General features: G+C 42.3%; 1 protein-coding gene across 1 annotated transcript in view; it reads right to left on the bottom strand.

The window, feature by feature from the left end:
* NEDD9 (neural precursor cell expressed, developmentally down-regulated 9) overlaps nt 1-21,512 on the bottom strand; it is a 296,654-nt gene that overhangs the window by 165,648 nt on the left and 109,494 nt on the right. Inside the window, exon 5 of the mRNA XM_081245729.1 lies at nt 19,107-19,464. The gene's annotated coding sequence lies outside the window, so the exon portion shown is untranslated. The remainder of the gene's footprint in view (nt 1-19,106; nt 19,465-21,512) is intronic.

The raw sequence follows: 21,512 nt of genomic DNA, 5'->3' as shown, positions 1-21,512 counted from the left end.
CTAAGACATACCATTGTTTGAGACACCATGTTCCAGTTCAGCTTAAACTTTCCGGGCACTGGGAGGGCTTGTGAAAATACAGTTCACTGGTCCCCACCCTCAGGCTTTCTGCTTCTGTGGGGCTGGGGTGACAGGGAATTTGCCCTTCCAAGACGCTCCCAGGAGGCCATCAACTACCTTGAGTAGCACCGTTGCAGACTGTAAGCTCAGCTGAGTGTCTAGTCGGGTCTCCTGAATCTTTGTTATCATTATTACTCTCTCATCTCCCCCTAGGATGGTAGTCTGTAAATTGTTGATAAATGAACACGTGGATAAATGTTTTACGGGCCTCAATGACAGTGATTATTCCACCAACTTTCTGAAGAATATTGTGTCCTACACCCCTTAGCATGTCAGAAAGGTTTCTGGTTATCTAAGGAATATTGATAGTATTATAGGACCTCAGCTGAGGACATGAGTGGGAACAACAGGATTTCCAGCTCTTGGCTTTAGGGGCTTTGTGCTGAATACAATAAAGTGAGGGCTGCCTCTATCCTGGGGCCTCCAGCCACACCCACTGGACTCTCTCAAAGACTCCATTTTGCTTGTTTGTCACTTTCTAAGGCTGGTAGGTTTATTTTTCACCCACTAACTCCTTCCTGGCTTTCTTTAGCTTCTCGTCACATTTACATTTTTAAATTGATTTGCTGGGACATTACCCAAGCATATTCTGGTTGCAATGATTTTTATTCCTGTGGGTAAACTTGTCATTATCTCTCTGGAAGCCTAAGAATGGCTATTCCAATCTCTGCTCAGGCTGTGCAGGACCCCTAACGACCCCTGCATCCTCTGGCCTGTTTGTTCTCTGTTGGTGCCGGCACAGCTGTGGGCACCTTGGCACTGTCTTCCCACGCATCTTCACCAGTTAAAGGAATGTTTCTTGGACTACAGAGATCTATGCATGGCTGCAACCCAGACCTCAACCCAGACACGCCCCAAACAAAGTAAGAAAGGAAGAGAAAGCCACTGACCATTATTAGCCACTAAATAGGGGAGCACCCTGTCCAAGTTCTGCAGGAACATTCAGATGGTGTTTAAGTGGCTTTGCAACTTTTATGTAAGTGCTTGAAATAAGAAACAGCACCCAGAAAAACAGTAATAATACTAATAATAGAATTTAAAGATTTCCTATTTATTTCAGATTCCTGCTACCATAATGATCTTACAAACAGCTGCTTAGTTGCTATACTGTCTCGTTACCCTCAAGAAAATGAGTGTCCAAACAGGCAGGAAACAGAGAGCCTTCCTAACTTTCCTCCCTGATAAGAGGGTTTGGTTCTGATCAGAGTCTATACATGGGAGAAATAATCCCTTCTAGATCAGTTCTACATCAGCCTAGCTGAATGGCCAAGTCTGTGGCAATGAGCAAAAGCCATTCATTACCCAGTCACTGTGGGTCCCACCTCCAGAGCTAACTAGTCAACAACCGAAGGAGCAACCACTCTACTATTTCATAATGTCAGCAGCATGACAGGGGCAATGCCTGTCTGATGCCATCCGTGGCAGAAATGCCAGCCAGTGAAGAACTGTTCTCTAGTGCAAACTGGTCTGGGAGGTTTGGAAGGTTCCAGAACTTTTTGATGTTGTGTTCATGACATTTGTGTTTCAGGAAACGTCTCTCCCTGGATGACAGGAAAATATCATGTTAGATAATAAATAAAACTGAGGATTTTTTTTTTTAAGTTTTAACTCTCCATTTGGAGAATTAAGTTACTCTAGGGGGAAAATGGGTATTTCTCTTGTAGATATATGTTTGTGTGTGTGTGTGTGTTTGTGTATAAAATCTAAATGTGACCCTGGCACATGGGCAGGAGGAGAAATTAGTCCGAACAATGGCAGAGGCACAGATACTCAAGGAATATTTGGGAATTTGCATAGGAAAAAAATAAGGTCTTAATGAACGGTGTTATGCTAGCTTTCTTCCCTTTTCGTCTTTCTCTTTTTCTCCCTCCCTCTTTTGTGTGTTCTGCCTCTTGCTTCTCCTCTGCATGTCTTAAGCCTTTCAGTAGCACCCTTGGGCCCAGCTACTAGTAACAAGAGCCACAACGAATACTCTGACCTCCATATTCTATGAGCTTCATTTCTTAATTTTTTTCTAGACTCCATTATTTATTCCTCAAATTATACTGTTAAACAACCCCAGTCACATTATTCTTTCATTTAATTCCCTTCTCAGTTTGCTTTTCTCACTGGAGGAAAAGATTTGTGTAGGTGCAAAAATCTGGCACTGGGTTGACTATAGCCATGCAGGAAATACCCACCTACACACGTGGGCTAAGTGATAAACCACCAAGCCCAAAGGTGAATCTCTTTTATTAAATGGCAATACATTAGGAATTGAATGTTAAAGGAACAGACCTTTACTGACTAGTTACCATGTGTAAATTCCATACGAGGCTCTATGGGGGAACAGAAATGACTAAGAAGTTTACAAAAAGCTTCATTTATTAGAAGAGGCAGATGCATAACAATGAACTAAGCTAATGTGGAAATAAATTATTGCTCCAAGACTCTTCCTTTCATCATACTGTATGACCATACTGCAATCGCCATGGATAATGCATTATTTTTTAACTTAAATTTCTTTCCTTGCAAAGTTTCTCTTTTAGAATCAAACTACTGATGCAACATTCAAAGGATTTTGCTAGGCCTATTCCATTTCTAAATCTTTTTTTTTTTTTTTTTTTTTTTTAACTAAAAGATCCCTCTCAGTCAGCTGCAGTCAAGGACTCCAACTCATTACAGAGATTCCTTTGGTTCAGCCTAATAAAAGTGTGCCACGATTGTCTACAGCACCTTCACAGCTAGCTGATGGATACATCTGCTACCCATCCCACTGACAAAGCCAAAGACACAAAAACCTGGCGAAAGATGAAGTAGAGGGAATTCTGTGATTTAAGGAGATTGATGAACAGGTTTGCACAGGGAGGAGGTGGGCAGGAGAAATGCCTTTGTCAGAAGTTTTTGAAGCCTAAAAATGATTTACAATTAGATGATTTCAAGTATCAAGTGAAGATTCACTATCTAGATCTTATATAATAAAATTCTTAGGGCATTTAGATACATATTCTGAAAAATGAGAGACATCAACAAAGCATGCCTAACTGAGTAGGAGGGAAAGATTGTGGTAAATCCAAAATATGCTCATTTAGGGCATTAAAGTACTAGACCATGTCTACACTCTAGAAGTAGGTTTAATCAATGAGGATTCTGCACCATAGTGTGATATTACTTGTAGCTGGAGGAAGCTATGTCTTCAAAACAGCTACACTTAAAGGCTCCATCAGCTACAAGTCTGAGAAGGGAGGGATCTCCCTTCCTAGCAGAGGTCTGAAGAATACTCTTTTGTTTCTGCTTGCATGAAGTGAATAAACGCATGGATGTTTTTAAGTCAGGTAGATGTGAATTTAGATTCTTAGCTCTGTAGTCATTCTAAACCTCAGTAGTTTTTTTCCATTTAATAATAATGGCTAAAATTTTTTTAGGGCTTCCTAAGTGTAAAGCACTGTTGTAAGCAGTGGATATATTTTACTTCATCTAATTTCACAATAATCCAATGAGGCAATGTGCAAAAAGAGTTAACACAGCTGGCCTGAGGCTGCTATCCTTAAAAAGCCTTGCTTACATGGTTGACCCTGAGCAGGCATCTGGGAACTTGGGTTTCAAGAGGGTTCCCACCATTCCCTGAGAAGAATTACTCACTGTACCTAACCATTTGTACAAACAATGGGGTTCATGCTGAACACCTGCTCCCTCCTGGGAGGTCGGAATTTTGGTATGTGCCACACAGAGGGTACCCAAGTGACCGGCCCTCAGTCAAAACTCTAGCACTGAGTCTCCAGTGAGCTTCCCTGGTAGACAATACCTCACACCAGTCATAACTCATTGCAGGAGGAATCGAGCATGTCTTGTGTGACTCCCTGGGAGATGAATCTTGGCAGCTTCTGCCTGGTTTCCTCCGGACTTTGCCCTGTGTACTTCTCCTTCTGCTGATATTTTTTTTCACATCTTTATTCGAGTATAATTGCTTTACATTGGTGTGTTAGTTTCTGCTTTATAACGAAGTGAATCAGCTATACATATACATATATCTCCATATCTCCTCCCTCTTGCATCTCCCTCCTACCCTCCCTATCCCACCCCTCTAGGTGGTCACAAAACACCAAGCTGATCTCCCTGTGCTATGCAGCTGCTTCCCACTAGCTACCTATTTTACGTTTGGTAGTGTATATATGTCCATGCCACTCTCTCACTTCATCCCAGCTTCCCCTTTCCCCTTCCTGCATCCTCAGGTCCATTCTCTACGTCTGTGTCTTTAGTCCTGTCCTGCCCCTAGGTTCTTCAGAACTTTTTTTTTTTTTTTAGCTTCCATATATATGTATTAGCATTCGGTGTTTGTTTTTCTCTTTCTGACTTACTTCACTCTGTATGACAGACTCTAGGTCCATCCAGCTTTACAACAAATGCTAAAGGAACTTCTCTAGGCAGGAAACACAAGAGAAGGAAAAGACCTACAAAAACAAACCCAAAACAATTAAGAAAATGGTAATGGGAACATACATATCGATAATCACCTTTTGCTGATTTTAATTTGTGTCCACTTGATGTAATAGATCTTAGCTGTGGGTATGATTGTATGCTGTGACATCATACTAGGATGATGTACATGTATGTACATGTACATACATCATGTCTCACTAGGATGATTCATCCTGTGAATCATCCTAGCGGGACATTGAATCCGGGGGTGGGCTTGGGGACCCTGACAGAGATGTGTGACATTGTTATTACCTCAGCTTTAAAGGTGAGGAAGCTGATTCATGGAGAGGTTAAGTATCTGTCTTAAGGTCACACAGCAGGCACAACCAGGATTTGAACCCAGGCAGTCTGGTTCCAGAGCCCTTGCTTCTAACCCCTACGGAGACTCTAGAATTATAGTAGCAATACCTCCTTCGTTGGGTGATTGTGAATCAAAGGAGGAGTGTTTGCTTAGAACATACTAAATACTCAATAAAACTACTATTATTTTGTTATGCAACAGCCAGCTATGCCTTCCACCTGCTAATCAGGAAATCTACCATACATTTCCCACAGCTCAATGACAAGTAGAATGTCTTCAAGAAGTTGAAACATCTATGAGGAGAAAAAAGGGAGGGGAATGGTATGGTACTCATCCCACTCTTTTTTTTTTTAAGAATAATATTTATTATAATACTTGTTCCTTACGAGCTAATTGGAGCCTTGACACCTTCCCTCCTCTTTCTTCACCTCTTCTGTGGTCTCCTAGGGTCCACTGGACACTGGAGACTGGACACTGTGCTGACAGTGATGGAATTAGTACAGCAGGCTGAGTGTTTAGAAGAACTGGGCAGAGCTGGACAGGGATGGGTGGTTTTAGCTGAGCCCCCTTCATTATGGTAACCGTATTTTCTACCAACCGTTCCCCAAATGGAACACATTGTCTTACAACAGAATACTTAACATTCTGTTTGCTGAAATTACTTCTCAATCGCCCTCACTCTTTCTTACCTTTCAAACCTTCTAATTAATGCAGGAACATCCTGTTTATTTCCATTGAGGAAACTAAACGACCCCAGCATTCCACAGACCTATTCTTGCACTGCTTTCAAAGAGAAACAACTTTCTGCTAAATGCCTGTTTTCTCTGCATCACAGCAAATGAATGGCAAGTTTCTATGATGGCTTAGTTGGTGGATCAAGATGTCCTAGTTAGCGCTGGAGTTGGCTAAAGCACAGTATATCTACATGGTAGAATCTGGAGGGTAAAGGAAGATGCCCCTGTTTTAAAACCTAATCTCCATCTACTCCCCCAAATCCCCTTTACTAGAGAAGCAAACTTCTTATTTCATAGGAAGGAATATGACTTAAAACGTAACTAGCAGGAAGGTAATGGCTTGGCGTTCCACCAACTGAAATCAATGAGATCAAGTCCTTCCTTACAAGCACATTTTGATAAAAGTAAAATTGGAAGGAGACCATGGATATCAGGTATTTGAAAAGAGGACTTTGTCATAACAAGTGCCAGAAAAAGGAAATGGGATTTAGGAAGAAAAACTGGTGGTGGTACCCAAGGATCACTTCACGAATACAGCAGATTTTTCCATGGGAAATCTTGGCTTTTGGTGGTTAGCACTTTAAAAGCAATAGAGGAGAGATGGAAATAAAATTAAAAGCCTCCTAGTTTCAAGTAAATGCATTTTTCATCTAAGAAAAATCAGTGTCTTCACACCGAAGGCATCTATGCTGTAAGGGTCCACCACAAGGAGTTTCTTAGTCATTAGATGAATGTCTTTAAGCAAATGACTTAGTTAAAAGACGGGGGTTTCAGTTCTAGCAGGTGTCATATGATCATTTGCCTGACTTCATATGGTCTCTTCAGTTTCATTATCTGTAGAGTGGAGGATATAATAATACTCCCCGGTACTGCTTTGAACACTAAATAAGTTGGTTGTTGTGGGTCAATGTTCTGATGGAATTGTAAGTTAGCACCTAAATATTAGCTATTAACATTTTGATCCAATGATGTGAACCAGCTTCAAGACTGAAGAGGAAAACCAAACATAAGACAATGACCTAGTTTTCACTGTACTGGACATCAGGAAAGGAAGGTCACCTCAGGAGGAGAGCCTTATAGAGCTAGATTACAAATGGAAAGGGTGCTGCAGTAAACTCACTACATGACTGGTCAAAATACTAGCCTTTCCCCATTGCAACCACCTTAATCCTTCCTCCTGGGTCTGTCTGGTTGAAATCACACACAGTGGTCTAAAGAGGCAATGGCATCAATTAAGATTTAGGTCAGAGCCTCTGAAGTAGCCAGTGATTTAGTTTCTGGGATTAAGGAAGACAAAAATCTTACCAATGGCTGGATAAGAATAACATTCCTTTCTATGTGATCATCCTACATCAAGGAAATGTTTGAAATTTAGGCAGTGTAGGATGATGTGCCTGCTAAAGTTATTATATGGTTGAACTTTTGAAAAACACAGCGGCACAAGTGTGTTTTATCAATCTTTCCTGTTGGTAAGAATCTTGGAGAAAGCAAATTTGACTCATCTCCCAGTGCAATTCACTCTAAAATGGATTACTGTTCTAAAGGACTCATTTGGCCCTGTTGGATTCCGGTCCATCTGCTTGGAGTCCCCTCTCCCGTCACCATCATGGTAACAGCCTGTGTTCGCTCCCAGAATGCAGCTGACCATCATTAGGCTCGGAGTAAGCTGCAATTAGCAAGTCTCTCAGCTTGTCTCCCAAGGAACTTATTTTTCAGTGGAAATTTTTGTAATATTCCTGTCTGGTTTTTTAACTCTTCCCTGGAGACCAAACTCCCCAGCTCAGTCCTTGGCAATGCGATTCTAAGAGTGAATGATACCATACCTTTTGGGACCAACTAATTGCTGTAATTTCTTAAATTTAGCTACTAGCTGTTTTGGCATCTTCCACACAGTATCCCTTGCAAATTAATCCTGCCGAACTATGAAACGTCTGGCTTTTCTGTGTGAACAATCAGAGATTTACAAGACAGGATCTTGGCTCTCACAAGGCCTCTTCAGTGTGGTCAGGGGTAGTAAGCAAAAGCTTCAGTGTTTCAGGGACCCACTTGCATTTACTTACTGGGAGAAAGTGATAAGGTGTTTGCCAAGGTCACCCCGTTCAGTGACCTAGGGGCTGCTTAAAACTTACCGTGGATAACCGCAGCTGCTTTTCCCATCTCCCCTGGGCCCACATGGCCATTTGCAAAATTGAGAAGGAGAGATGGGGATGGAGGATAATCAGAAATCCAAACAGATGGAGGAAGGCTTTGAACTTAAAAGGCAAACAATGATGATTTATTTAACTTACAGATAAAATAAACATAATTTAATCTATCAACTATATTTATTCCTGTGATTTCTCATTAGCACAGAAAATCAAGAGTTGTCTATGCTTTAAAGGCTAATACAGGGAATTCCCTGGTGGTCCAGTGATTAGAACGCCAGGCTTTCACTGCAGAGAGTGTGGGTTCAATCCCTGGTCAAGGAACTAAGATCCTGCAAGTCACACGGTGTGGCCAAAAAAAAAGGGTAATAAAATGATTTTTTTTTTCTATTTATTAATGAGTCACTCTGAGGTAACTACTCGACCACTTGGGCACCTTACAAATCAACACAAATGAAACAAATGATCCCAGTAGTTTTCCGACTTTAAACTCGCTTGAAAAAAAGTTTCATGCTGGCAGGGACTGTTGGTCTCGTTCCCCTCAGCGCCCAGCACCCTGTAGGGACTCCATCAATATTTGCTGACTGATGATTGATACACAGGTTGGTCGACATGATAACGAAGGAAAGCTAACTTTAAAAAATCCTTCTTGTATTCCCTTTCAATAATAGTACCTCTGTGATCCTGTCTGTCACCTAGATAATGAGATATATACCATTTTGACTTTCTTTACGGAGGTTGAATTGAATTAAATTGGATTGTTCCATTCATCCTAGAAGACTTTTCTATATATATATTTCCACACTCCCCTCTTCTGGAATTCTCTTTTCTTGTCAAACCCCACTCATTCTTTAGGCTCTTTCTCATTTTTGAAACCTTATTCTCTCTCCTCTTCCTCCTACCAGCTAATGAGTATTGAGTATTTAATGTGTCAAATACTGCTTTAGATACTTGGTGTATATTGAACACTCAAAGCCATGTATTGACTCAGAACGTTCAAAACCAACCAGTGAGATAGGACTGTTATTACCTCCTTTCTGCAGATGAGACACTGAGAAACAGAAAGGTAAAGTAAATTGCTCAAGAGCACACAGCGGTTGGGTAGTAGAGGAGGGATTCTAACCCAAGCGGGTGGCTCCAGAGCTGCCCTCTTAAAGACTCCACCAGTTACTTCAGCCCTCCTGGATCTGCCCATTTTCTGAATTCCAATGATCACTTTTTTTTTTTTTTTACAATATAGATAATAATGACCATTTCACTAAAAATGGGCTTATACTATACATTCCATTGTATTTATTGTTTTGAATTTAGTTCACATCTTTTCATGTCTTGGTGTGTAGATCATCTTTATTCTTTTTCTAACAGTTACATAGTATTTCAAAGTGCAGATTGCCAAATTATAATAAGGACGTCACTGATGGCCATTCTGATGGTGTTCACATTTTCAGTAACATGCACAATTTCATCTCAGCCTCAAAAGAAAAGAAACCTGTGCTAGGTTGAGCTCAACCTCAACTTGAGAGTGTTAGGCCAAGAAGATCATCTATGCTATTAAGAAATAAGTTATTCATCAGAGAGAAAATATGACATAGAACAGACCAACACTTCTCTAACTGGGTATTCAAGGAATGCTATTGTTGGGGATGTTAACTGGTGTATGCAATACTTTGTTTAACTATGAAATAGACATATCTCTCTGCTAAATCATCCTGGCAGGAACCCAGGAGGGCCAATCCCTGCATCAGAGGCCTGCTTAGAGTAAGATATTACACAAAAGCATGACTGAAGTTTTCCTATAGCTAAAGCAAACAGGCAGCAACATTTTCTCTGAAAAAATGCTCAGGGCAAAAGTATCCTTTGCTCTGCTATATTAAGTAGAACTCTGTTTTTCAGTCAAGCTGTGATTAAAATACTAGAGCAGATTCAAATTTGCTTTCCTGTGGAAAGTCTGTTTTGCCTACAGTGTGTGCAGCCCAAGAGGGTGGGCTTCTTGCTTTCACAAAGGATTGCCAGGCCTGCTGCCCACTCGTCTGGTGGCAGTTCCCACCGGGGCTTGGGAGGGGATGGGATGACTTCCCCTTCTGCCCTCCCATGACCTGCACTTGGGTCAAAGGGATCAGCTCACAGGTCCCCAGAAGTGCATTGGTGCCCAGATGCCTTGCTTCTTTGCTCAGGCCACTTTTTCTTCCCATCACAATCTCCTCATGCTTTTCTATATCCTTCCTATTCTACAAAGACTGTCCTGAGTCTACCTCTGCTGAGCAGGCTTCCTGGCTTGAATGGTTTTTCTTCCCCTACACAGTAGGCTCATTCCTAACACTCACTAGGTCATTCACTCATTCATTCAACAGATATTTATTGAGCACCTACCAAGTGCTAGAGATATAACAGTGAACAAAACAAGTCCTGCACCCACGGAGCTGGCATTCCAGGGGAGGAAACAGACAATAAGCAAATACACAGGTACTCCTATGTTAGGTGATAATAAGTGCAGGTAGTGGAGTGGGTGTGTGAGATGGGGATGGGGCTATTTTATAAAGCATGGAAGGGGAGGGTGGCATGATAAGGTGACATGTGACTAAAGAGCTGAATGAGGAAAGGGAGGGGCCTGATGAGGAGAGGGAGGGGCCTAATGAGAAAAGAGAGGAACCTTGCACATATCTCCTGGAAGGTCCTTCTAGTTCAAAAGTCCTGAGTTGGGCACATGCTTGGCCTTTGGGGGAACATCAAGGAGGCCATTTAGCTAGTTGTTAAACATGATTTTTGTTTTACAAATGTCTGCTCTCTCCTCAACTCAAATGTAAGATTCTTGAGAATGGGGCTTTATGTTGGAGACAATAGGTGACACATTTTGACCATGCTTTCTTCAGTAAAATTCCACTCTTTGAGGTACACCACTTTGTACTATACATCCTTGGGCCCTCTCCAGCACTTACCTAAAACTTTGATTGGATTACTACCCCTAGCTTTTGGCAGCTCAAATATCCTAATAAAATACTGATGTTCTTAGAGTGGAGGTCAGGTGTGTGAGACTCCTATGCCTGTGGCCACCTACAGCACTTAGCAAGCCAGCACAGATAATCTCATCATTTTAAGAAAATGGATTCTCAGTTCTAAGCAATATGAAGTAATGCCTTATTTAATGCCTATCTTTGCTTCAGGCAAAAAAACAAAAATGCAAGGAAAAAAGAAACCAAGAAAGTAAACAACTTAAAGCAACCAAAGAAACAAACAAATACCGTCTAGTGGTCTTAAGTCTTCCCAAATCAATCCTTCCAAAATCATAACACTTTCATTCAGTGGTTCCTTTATCTGTCTTGCCACAAAAATGAAGAAATTTTGAGAAAATTAAACAACTATGTACTAAATACCTTGGCTATTTTATTTTAAATACAATTGTATGCAATTTGTTAATCCTCACTGCCATTCATAACTGAATTATATGTGCTTTTGAAAGCTGTATAATGGAGAGCATGTGGTGTACAGTTGTTGAAATGTGTTTATGGTCATCATATAATTCACATCTGAGGTCCCTTGTCAACCATAAGGTCCATGAAGACACAACCTCACTAAATCCAATACTATATTATAAGGAGAACTGGATTTGATTGACTCGAGTCATATTTGCAGTGCTTCTTGAAGGCATGAAACCTACTGTAAGTGGTTTTAATTCCTTGACCACTTCCTACATATGAGCTCCTTGAGGATGGGGACTTTATCTGCTTGGCTTCACTACAAGATCCTCAACACCGTGCACAGTGCCTGGCCCAAACGGGGCTCTTGACAATTGTTGAATAAATAACTGTTAAATTATTTTCTAAAAGGAGATATGTTATCTGTGATGGTTAATTTCATGTGTTACCTTGGTCAGCCTAAGATACCCGGATAAGCAGTGCTATTCACAATAGCCAAAACATGGAAACAACCTAAATGTCCATCAACAGATGAATGGATAAAGAAGATGTGGTATGTATATACAGTGGAATATTACTCAGCCATAAAAAGGATGAAATAATGTCATTTGAAGCAACATGGATGCCACTAGAGATTATCATACTAAGTGAAGTAAGCCAGAAAGAGAAAGACAAATATAATACCATATGGTATCACTTATATGTGGAACCTAAAATATGGCACAAACGAACCTATCTACAAAACAGAAACAGACTCACAGACATAGAGAACAACAGACTTGTGGTTGCCAAGGGGGAGAGGGGCGGGAGAGGGAAGGACCGGGAGTTTGGGATGAGCAGATGTAAACTATCATATATAGGATGGATAAACAACAAGGTCCTACTGTAGAGCACAGGGAACTATATTCAATATCCTGTGGTAAACCATAATGGAAAAGAAATTTAAAAAAAAAGAATGTCTGTATGTGTATAACTGAGTCACTTTGCTGTACAGCAGAATTTGGAACAACATTGTAAATCAACTATACTTCAGTTAAAAAAAAATCAAGTTAAAAAAACATACCCGGATATTTGGTCAAACATTATTTCAGATGTTGCTGTGAAGTTATTTTCTTAAGTAGGATTAACATTTGTAAGTCAGTAGACTCAGAGCAAAGTGATCACCCTCCATATTCTGGGTGAGCCTCATCTAATCAGATGAAGGCCTTAAGAGAAAAAAGACCAACTTCCGCTTTGAGCAAGAGTTCTGCCAGCAGACTGACTCTGCGCTCAACCGCAACCTCAAATCTTCCCTGGGCCTCCAGCCTGCCAGTCTACTCTGTAGATTTTGAACTTGCCAGCTTCCACGAATGCACGAGTCATTTCTTTAAAATAAATCTCTCTTTATATGTACATATATACACACAGCCTACTGGTTCTGTTTCCCTGCAGTATCCCTTAGACTTTTACTCTTTCAGTGAATTAGTCCATATGTAAATGTAATTTACCAGGATGTATCCTCACCCACCAAGACCCTACAGTCACCGAAGCCAGATCAGTGACACAACCCCTGACACTAGCCATTGACCTCAACTTCTCCACTCTGGTGGAGGGACAGAGAGCATTACCTCCTCAACATTCTGTCTCTCTTGGGATGTAAAGCCCCTGCACATTTTCCCTCTAGAGAAACAGGTGCTAAGAGAACACAGAACTTGCTACAGCCATGCTGCGATGCTGTTATGTGAGAAGGCACAGGCTTACTACTGTGTTTTTCGGGGAAAATACTTGCCTTGGTGATGCTGAGCCACTGATAGTATCACTTCCTCTAAATATTTCCACTCTTTACAAGTGAAGCTGTGGGTGGGGAATTTCAGAGTCACGGAACTAGTCCAAAGGTTATGAAAGGTTCACGGACATGGTACCATTTGATGACTATGTGCTAATTAGTCCCATATACTCTGAGGAAAAGATGAATCTAAAAATACATCAGTGGGAAGGCGCCAGAGGAGTTTTGTATGAAATGTGGACTCTTCAGGATCTAACAATGTGGTTAGTACTCCTGGTGGTCATTTGCTGATTGGGCGGAGGATGCTTTTGAAAACTAAGTTTCACACAGATCCTTGCACCAAGGGTTTATGCGGTAGGGGAAGTGGACAGTGAGAGTGAAAGCTGTCCTTAATGTGCCCACAACCAGCACATTTCTCCACCCAGGAGTCCTTTTTATTTCTTCTTTTCCTCCATTTAGGGCCCCTTTCCTCCTTTGATGTCTTATTCCTTTTGGCTCTCAAGTGCCTAATTCATTCACCTTTTATCCCCAGTTAAAACCTGTTTCTAACATGTTTAGAGAGGTGCATGAGAGACAGAGAAATTTGGGAAGCATTGTGCCTTCCTGCAATCATACTCCGAGTCTTCATCTTTGGCAATGACCTAGCACTGTCAACTGATACAGACAATAAATACATTGTCACTTGTTTACACAACAGAATGCTCTACAGCCTTGAAAATGAGTTGTCAGCCCGTATCTACATCGACATGGATAACCCTCCAAAACAACGTTGAGCCACAGAGCCAGTTATGGAGGAATGCATATGGTATGATGACATGTGTTTAAAGTTCCCAAACAGGCAGAAATCAACTGCATATACACATAAACTATGTATAAATTAATGTATATATAAATTGCACATACACATATGCATATATGTATACATATAGGCACATGAGGCCAATCTGAAAAGTAACGGAATGTGATTAACACAAAACTTAAGACCGCAGCTCCTTTCAAGGGTTGGGAAGGTGGGCAGTGGGTACACGTGTATTTGTTTTCTTATTTCTACTATTATTTGGAATGTATGTACACATTATATGTACCTCTTTGTAGTATGAAATGTTTCACATTATTTAAAAATTTTTCTAAAATGAAACTTATCTGGATTATCAACCCTTGTTTACCACCTTCCTTGGAAAGTGGAGGGAGGGCCTTGGGGGAGAACAGCTGCCTATAGGAATTAAATAGAGTTGAGTTATAGACCTCCTTTAATCAAAGCTTCTAATCTGAAGTGAATGTGAAAAGGAATGTGGACGCATTGGCATCTCTGCCTGTTACCTTATTTCACCTCTGCGGAGTTACTTAAGGTTTGTCCTTAGGGCAGAACTACCCTGCATTGGAGCCTGGGGCTGTGTCGATTTCAAGCAGTCTTTCCCATCACTGCCTGGACATTTGGGAGCCATTGTGGTCACAGTGAAGTTGCTTATTTTGATGACCAAAAAGCCTGCAGCACACAGGGTGGCTTGGACACTCCCTTCTGAGGATGTCCATGCCATTCCTGGCCCTGCAGGGTTTCCATATCAAGTGTGCCTCCAGTACAATGAGTAACACGATTCTTTTCTTTAAACTGACTCACTTTTAGGGTGGTGGGGGACGGTGAATTGGAGGGAAGTGGTCAAAAGGCACAAACTTCCAGTTATAAGATAAATAAATACTAGGGATGTCATGTGCAACATGATAAATATATTGAACACTGCTCTACGTTATACAGCAAAGTTTTTAAGAGAGTAAATCCTAAGAATTTTTGTCACAAGGAAAACATACTTTTTTTCAATGTCTTTAATGTTGTATCTATATGAGATGATGAATGTTCTACTATGATAATCATTTCATGATGTATGTAAGTCAAATCGTTATGTTGTACACCTTAAACTTATTCTGTGCCATATATCAACCATATCTCAATAAAACTGGAAGAAAACAAAAACAGAAAAATAAATAGACACTTTAAAAAAAATTAAAGACGTAAATTAAAAAAAAACAACTTTCATGCCACTCACGCAAATAAAAACACATTGTTGTTACTAGAAGGTAGTCATTAAAAAAATAAATGCAGGAAGACGAAACCATGATACTAAATTTTAGCTAGCTACCATTGCCTGCTGATGGCTTATAGCCTGAGGTCTACTTTCGCTTTGTGCCAAAGGTAAATGGCCACAGGTTAGAGGGGTCTTTAGATCAGGCCTACAACAGAGGATCAAAAGAGAGAAATGGAAAAGATTTCTCTGTATGACAAAGTCTAGTGACTCAATGTGATTAAATGCCATATCTGGGTACCAAGTACCATATCAAATTATCATACTGTGTCCCACACTTTGGAACTTTTGATCAAATGAGTTTATGGGGAGACAGAGAAGCAGAGAGAAAGTGGAGGCGGTTTGCAGTAGGATGTGTCTTCACGTGGTGTAGTTTCGTACAGGACAGGATAAGTCTAAAGGAGCTTCCCCGTGCTGGTACCTGGGTCCTTTCTCCAAGTGGGACCTCACAAGGGAATGAGAAGGACCCTCCCCCTCCCCCAGGGCCCTTGAGTGGATATGAGGTGTGTTGCAGGGAGGAAGGGTGAAAAGAGGAGAGGAAAGCCATAAAGCGCACATTACCAAGCCGTAGAGCTACCACTGTGGGCAACTGAAGTACAAGTCCAGGTGGAAATTTTGAGAAAAGGTGAAAGACAACCTTAGAGTTATTCCACTCGGGCCCAAGGGAGCTGGGATATTTACAGCCCATTAGAGAGTTAATTTCTGGACATTTTCATTTGTCTTTGGACAATTATAGTGACTCTACCTGGCCTGGAGAAAGCCCTCAGGTCATGAGAGAAAGATGCAGGCTGTTAGAAGTCAGCCCAGTCCTGCTGAGGCCTGAAGGATGTAGGCAGGACTCTGACTGCTTCTACTACGCCCCTTCCCTGCTAGATACTTTAAAAATTGTTACCACGTTTAATCCTTACCCACAGCCCTTCCCCATAGCGATTAATTTCCCCTTATTTACATATAAAGGAAGAGGCACCAGGAGTTACGTCATTTGACCAGTCATACAGTCTGTGTTCTCCTGCACCTCTGGTTATACCTTTCTAGTCTTCTTTTTCCTTTCTTTTTTAAAAAAATATTGAGGTGAAACTCACATAACGTAAATTAGCCAATGTAAAGGGAACAATTCAGTAACATTCAATATATTCACAATGCTGTGCAACCACCCCCTCTATCTAGTTCCAAAACATTTGTGTCACCCCAAAAAGAGGCCCCATACCCATTAAGCAGTTGTCCCCCATATTTCCCTGCTCCTAGACCCCAATCTACATTCTGTTTCTATTGATTTACCTATTACGGACATTTCATTTAAATGGAATCATACACTTTGGGGGCCTGGTTTTTTGAGGTTCATACACATTGTAGCATGTATCAGACCTTCATTCCTTTTTTTTTTTTTAATTTATTTTTGGCTGCTTTGGGTCTTCATTGCTGCGTGCAGGCTTTCTCTAGTTGTGGCGAGCAGGAGCTACTCTTCGCAGTGGTGTGCGGGCTTCTCACTGCGGTGGCCTCTCCTGTTGCGGAGCACGGGCTCTAGGTGTGCAGGCTTCAGTAGCTGTGGCGTGCAGGCTCAGTAGTTGTGGCTCGCGGGCTCTAGAGCACAGGCTCAGTAGTTGTGGCGCATGGGATTAGTTGCTCCGCCGCATGTGGGATCCTCCTGGACCAGGCATCGAACCCGTGTTCCCTGCATTGGCAGGTGGACTCCCAACCACTGCGCCACCAGGGAAGCCCCAGAACCTTCATTCCTTTTTGTGGCTGAATAATATTCCGTCGTATGGTTATACCAGTATTTATTTATCCATTCATCTGCTGATGGACATTTAAGCTGTTTCTACTTTTTCGCGATTGTGAAATCGTGCTGGTAATGAAAGCATGAGCCCCTGTTTTCAATTCTTTGGGGTATATAGCTAGGAGTGGAATTGCTGTGTCATGTGGTAATTCTGTGTTTAACTTTTCAAGAAACTACCTAGTCTTCTTAGAGAGCTCATTCTCCTCTCCCTCTATTTAAATGTTAGGATTTCTTGAGGTTCCATCCTAAGCCACCCCCTTCATTTCTCACTTGATATTCTCTCTCAAGGATGTTTCATCCATACCCATGGCATCAGTCAGCATCTATATGTTCAGGATCCCCAGGACCCTGCTCTGAGCTCTAGACCAGCATGTCAACTGCCTGGCTGACATCTGCCTTTGGATGTGTTCAAGGCCCTCCAAAATCATCCATTCCAGAACGGCACTCACCCCAGGCCTGGTCGTTCACCAACTACTCTAGTCTCTGTGAGCGGCGAGCAGCATCAACATCCACAAGGATGCCCCAACCAGAAAACTGGGGACCATCTCAACACTTCCCCTGGGATCTCCTTTCCTATTTACCCCCAAGTCCTGTTGATTTTCCTTTCTCGATGACTCTTTATCCGTCTAGTTCCGCCTCTACTGCTACCATCCTTGTCTTGTCTTATTCCCACTGACATCCTTGCTTGGCTGACTTCCTCAGCCTTCTAACCAGTCTCCCTGTCAGCAGGTGTGGCCCGTCCCATCCATTCTCCACACGGTAGCAACAGGGATTTATTAAAAATGCAGATCAGACCATGACACCCCAAGCAGCTTCTCCACCAGTTTTAGAATAAGCAGCATCTTCAACGCTCCTCTTTCTCTAGCCTCGACTTGAGCCACTCTTCTCTTCCCTCTGGCCACACTGGCCTTAACTTAGCTGGACAATTCGGGCCTCCCGCCTCAGGGAGTGCCGTAAGCTGCTCCCTACACCTGGCACTAGCCAGCCCTTTGCCTTGTTCATACCTGTTCTTCTCCAGCTGTCATGGCCCCTGTGCTATGGAAACCTCGCGGATGCCCAGACAGATCAGGCTCCCCCGTGATGTGCCCTGGTCCTCATTGCACTTGGGTAATGATTAATCAACGGACTACAAGCTTTTGGGGGGCAGGGCGATGTCAGTTTTGCTCCATCTTACTTAAGTTTTGACTTAAAAGTGGCTTCCACACCGTGAATACTCACTAGAGACTTGTACAATAATTTAGTGACCTAATTCACGAGAAGCGGTGGAGCTCTAACATGAAACTGATTTCACACCCCGCCCTTTCCACTGCTCCCCTTTGCTCCATTCTTAGAACAGAAATGTCCTTAAAAATAAGCAAACTTGGAGCAAACAGAAACACGGAGGAAAACCGCTTGGCTGGTTCCCAGGGTTCTGTCTGGAGGATAGTTCTTCACACCCACTTCTGGGTGGGAAACCAGCTGCTGGGGGGAAGGGAGGGGCTCTCCAGGCAGGAGCTGAAAGACCAGAGCCCCCGCCCTCACCTCTGGTCACTAGCTCAGGGACTAGCCTGCTCTCCGACCTCCTGGCAGCTTGAGATAGCATCTGACCCTTCTAGAAGGGCTTTTCCTCTTTAAAGCTGGAGGTTTACTTCATTTTGAAGTAATTTCAGCAAGATAAAAAGTTGCCTCAAGTCTTTTGCGGAAGAAAGGCAATTGAATGAATGAACACATTAAATGGATTAATAAATACGGAGAAAAGTAAGGGTGGAGCTGTTCGGGTGGCCCAGTGTGGACACAGAGAACAGTGTAATTTGTCCCCAACCCCTTAGAGGGGATACGAATGACCCATTCTCTGCAGAGCCTGGACACACACAGAGTCTGATTCTCATCACCATTTCTTGCCCCTCCGTCATTCCCATAGAGGCTGAACACCTTATAAATGACTCTAATCCACCATAAATTGTAAGTGACAGCGCACACTTAGAGGTTCTGAAATAATTAGGAAAAGTAAAAGCTCAGGGTCATTTCAGGTAAGCTCTCCGAGGCCCGGTAGGAAGTGGGAGGAGCCAGGTACTTTACACACCAGGAAGCACCTACCCAGGAAGATATGCAACTAGAATCACGTAGGTTTTAAGTTGCACTAAAGCAGTGCCTCCAGGTCAACCTGAAGGGGGAGACTCTTTCCTCCTGAGGCCTGTTGGGTCCCTCCCAGCAGCTGCAGATAAGGGTGCCCCCAGCAGGGAACACAGCTGGTTGTCTGACACCAGCTCAGGAAGTCAGAGTCTGAGTGAGCCCCCCACCTTCCCCTCAGGCCACAGCAAGTGTCTGGGAACTCACCCAGGGGGAATGGCTGCTGCGGGATCCTCTGGTTGGGTCCTTGCCCTCCCTCTGGGCAGGCAGGCAGGAGGTGGCAGCTCAGTCCTGCCTCGTGGCCGTGCTTCTGTGTTGCTGCAGCCACTAGACTTGCTTCTGAAGGCAGCTGTGAGCATTTCCCCACGGAGCAACTGCACACGCAGGCTGTGAATGGTGACCTTGTGGCTGTTTTTCCTTCCGGTTGCTGTGAAGTGATGTTGTCTCAGTTCATTTCCTCTCTGTGCATTTTTTTTTTTTTTCCTCTGTCAGACCTCCTGATACACTGAGGACCACTGGTTGTTTAGGGACAGGCGAGCCATCTCGTTCTGATCGGCACTGTTTGCTATTTTGAGAAAGAGATCTTTAGATTAGGATCACCATGAAATTCTGTGGGATGTACTTTGTAAGTGGCACAAGCACCTTTCTACGCTGCACTGAGGCAAAAATTAGGTTTTTCAAGACCAATCAACTTAGGATTTTGTGGTTTTATGAGCTCAATATGTTCTAAAGAGTTCTACTATAAATTGACACGAAACATCCTTTCATTTGACAAGTATTTATTGAGCCTGTACTCTGTGTGCTGGGGGCTAGGTACCCAAACAGATCATTTCTATGTACAACGTGATATAGAAGCCTAGATTTGTTTATGTGAAAGGGAATCTGAAAGTATTTCATCCCAAACCCTTGTCTTCTTCCAGCTGGGCATTTGAGTAGCAGACAAGGGGATGTACTCTGAGACTGACCACCTGGGTTTGAATCATGGCTCTACTCTTTAAACACCTTTGATCCTTCCGTGCCTCAACTTCCTCATCTGTAAAATGGGAATAATAAAAGGGCTGCTGTGAGAATTGAATGAGTTAGTATATGTATTCAAAGAGCACCTGGCGGGCTTCCCTGGTGGCGCAGTGGTTGAGAGTCCGCCTGCCAATGCAGGGGACACGGGTTCGTGCCCCGGTCCGGGAGGATCCCACATGCCGTGGAGCGGCTGGGCCCGTGAGCCATGGCCGCTGAGCCTGCACGTCTGGAGCCTGTGCTCCGCAACGGGAGAGGCCACAACAGTGAGAGGCCCACGTACTGCAAAAAAAAAAACCAACCAAACAAAAAAAAACCAAAGAGCACCTGGCACAATAAATAAGTAAACAGCATATGCGTGCTTACCATTATTATTAGTGGCAAATTATACATAACTTCAGTCCTTGGGTTTTTTTTTCCTTTTTTGCCCCACTTCCCACCCCTTGCTGGTGCCTAGGAAATGACTTGAGGGCATAGAGGATTGAGGGAAGAGGGAGATGGTTTGAATGACTGATATTCCGAAATGATGTGGTGGTGACTGATGTTTCTGCTCCTGCCTGCTCCATCCCCGAGACAAGGACACGGCTGTCCTTGGCCTTCCCCTCATCTTTACACTCTGCTCATGTTGTCTGTTGCACTCTTGTGACTTCTGTTTTCTTGTTGTTTTGTTTTGTTTAGTTTTAATTTCCTGTAATACTTCTCTGAAACTCAGATCCACGTTATTTATTTTTAAATGTCGAGCTGGCCTGAATCATGCTAAGAAATAATCTGTCCGTAAACAGATGCTACCTTTAAACAAAGAAACAAGAACTCAGCTCAATGCCTTGTGCCGTTGGGACTTACAAATACATCAACAATAAGAAGATCTACATTAATCTTTATACATGTACAGAATTAGCAAACTTCATGGTACAAATACCATTAAGGTAGTCCGTTTTTTTTTCATTCTCTTCCCTCTCCTTAAAAAACTGTTCTTGAGTACATGCTATATATCAGGAACTGGTCCAGACTTGAGGTGGAGTTGTTCTAAGTTTTTATTTTATAGTGCAGAATATTTATTCATGATAAATCAGTAGAGGTCAGAGACGTACAGACAGTAAATCATTGTTTCAAAACACTCCTCTGCTTTTCCCCTCGGTAACATAGTATTTGCTTCATTAGATGTTTATGCAGTATAAATGTAAATGCTAAATTTTAGGAAAAATATGTTACAGTTATATAGTGTAACTTGAAGATTCATGCTATCTAGTTGTTTCCATAAGTCCATGATACCCTAGATATTTTTAAAAAACTAAGCTTGGGCTTCTTTGAAATAAAGTCCTTGAGTTTGGCAACTTGATTCTGTTATTTCATCTACATCCTCATGGCTTCTTTCCCCACTTCGAGCTGCCTGGACCTCCCACTGCTGAGCTCTTCGGGATGGAGAGAGGGCACATCTGTCAAGGCAAACTAAGGAGCTCAGATTTTGTCCAAAAACAGATCAGATTTGTTTGCAAAAAACAAGTTGAATATTTTTCCCACTTGGAAAGATAGAAGTTTCCTATGTCTGTTTTCCTACTTACAGTCTTAGATTTCCTTCTTCTTTTGTGTGTGTGTGTG

This window comes from Mesoplodon bidens, assembly GCF_964165515.1.
Source record: "Mesoplodon bidens genome assembly, chromosome: 10".
NCBI classification, from domain to species: domain Eukaryota; kingdom Metazoa; phylum Chordata; class Mammalia; order Artiodactyla; family Ziphiidae; genus Mesoplodon; species Mesoplodon bidens.
This window is presented reverse-complemented; position numbering and strand designations above follow the sequence as displayed.